The sequence below is a fragment of the Nematolebias whitei genome, chromosome 19 (genome assembly GCF_014905685.2).
Source record: "Nematolebias whitei isolate Nwh7 chromosome 19, NemWhi1, whole genome shotgun sequence".
Taxonomy (NCBI): Eukaryota; Metazoa; Chordata; class Actinopteri; order Cyprinodontiformes; family Rivulidae; genus Nematolebias; species Nematolebias whitei.
Genome location: NC_056516.1, coordinates 20,119,217 through 20,121,356, shown reverse-complemented (window position 1 = coordinate 20,121,356; position 2,140 = coordinate 20,119,217). Strand labels below are relative to the sequence as shown.

At 37.9% G+C, this 2,140-nt stretch overlaps 1 protein-coding gene across 1 annotated transcript in view; it reads right to left on the bottom strand.

Annotated features, from left to right (window-relative positions):
* LOC119426096 (adhesion G protein-coupled receptor B2) overlaps positions 1-2,140 on the bottom strand; it is a 121,935-nt gene that overhangs the window by 33,851 nt on the left and 85,944 nt on the right. The window lies entirely within an intron of this gene.

Here is a 2,140-nt window from a genome sequence, read left to right as displayed (position 1 = left end):
TCCTCATGCCAAAAAAAATGAGGGGAAAAATCCTTCCTACATGTGGTGAAAATACAACTCCAAATAAACAAAAATAAATGTTTGAGCAGGTATTCACATTTGATGTTGAAGAATAATGGACAATCTTATTGTGACTGAACAAAATGATACTTTCAGTGCTGCCGATTTAAAAATAGTGTCCCAGTGCTGTTATGTCTTGCATGAGTTTTGAAATTGAGATAAAGATACGATTTGCTGAGTTGCCACCTCACTGCATTAAAAGATGAAGACACAGGCAAGGAGACAGGCAAAGCAAAGCAAGACAGAGCATGAGGCATATACATATCGTGCCATCCTTAGTGATAACATTAATGTCAAGGTGGAAGGGGGAAAGAAGACATCAAATCTGATGAATATTTATGGGTGCCCACAGTGAAGCGCTGTTTTAGAGCGAAGTGGGACAGACTGCCCTCGTGAAGACAGCACTTTAGGGCCTACTCTTACACAGACTGTGATTCTATGAATATTCATTGTTCATTGTCCCAAAAACAATTTGCTTAACGCTTTTGACTTCTTTTCATCCGTAAAATGTGTGTTGTTTTTTTTTTTTTTCCTTCTGTGCACGCATGGTTCAGTCTATAGTACAGGCTAAAAGGTCTGTAACAGAATGCACCTTGACACTTGGTGCAACAATGCCCAGGAACCAGAAACGCATGATGTCGTACAGAATAAGTCACTGCAATTAACGCTTTTGTTCTGCAATGGTATGACATGTCACCGGCTGTGCTGTGGTCTGCATGATTTTGTCACACTGGTTTTTTTGTTTGTTTAAAAGTAGAACAAACATGGAGGGCAGGGTCTGTAGCACATTTATTTATCATACAGCTTATTGTACTTCACAACATGCCTCATTAACCCTCACTGCAAACTGTCACAGAAACTAGGGCAGAGCTAAATAAAACTTTTATTTTTTTATCATGCACTTGGAATAATTATTGCCTGCCAACGTGAAAGGCGGGCGATAATGTAATTGCCTGTGCATGTGTATTTGTCTGTAAGCAAAATATCTCATGAAACTGTTTCTAAGAAAACAATCAGAAAAAAAATCAATGAACGTGCATCTAAAACTGATTTACCTTCTCAAGTCAACCTTATTCAAGATGGCTGCCACAGCAAATCAACATTAGGAGAAGTAAAAAAAAAAAATGTCTAAAACACTCAATTTTCATAATAAGGTGGTTAAGGTTTACTGTGGTAAAACTTCAGTCATTCTCAAGACATTTAAGCTTTAACAGATAAGATAAGAATTGTGTTTAAAACTGTGTCATGCATGGTTCCAGGTGACATGCATTAGTTCAAGGACTGCAAGTACAATGTGTGTATCCATCCATCCATCCTTTATCTTTTACCCGTTTCTTCCTTTTTGGGTCACAGGGGTCACTGGTGTCCATATTCAGCCATCACTGTGCGAGAGGCGGGGTACACCTTGGACAGGTCTCCAAGTCCATTACAGGGACACAGAGACAAATAAGACAAACAACCATTCACTCTCTCACTCACACCTAGGGACAATCTAGAGTTACCAATCAGTCTAACATGCATGTTTTTGGTCTGTGAGAGGAAACTGGAGTACCAGGAGAAAACCCACACATGCACGGAGAGAACATGGAAACTCCACACAGAAAGGTCTCGGTCCTGCATTTGGACCGGCGACCTTCTCGCTGAGAGGCAACAGATCTGCCAACTGCACCATCGTGCTGTTTCAAGTACAAATTATTGAAGTATAAATATTGTCATGTAACTGTTCAAAGAGTTGAGGGAATCTGAAAGAAATCACTCACCAAACAACACAATGCAAAATACAATAAAATAATTAACATTCACTATAAACTACAGCAGTTTCTTAAATATATATATTTTTTGCTTTGATGGCCTTGACCCATAAGACTGAACAGTGGATTAATTCAATGTTGGCTACAAAGTGTACATATTAGGAAATTATAGTTTTGCCATAAATTAAAAGATAAAAAAAAAAATCCACTATCTTCACATCTTTATTGGGTATAATTTGACCAAAAAAAAAAAAACAAAACTTCAAATGCAGTCTTAAAGTTATTTGTTGCAATTATATACGCGAATAGTGCCATTGAGTGTAATAGTA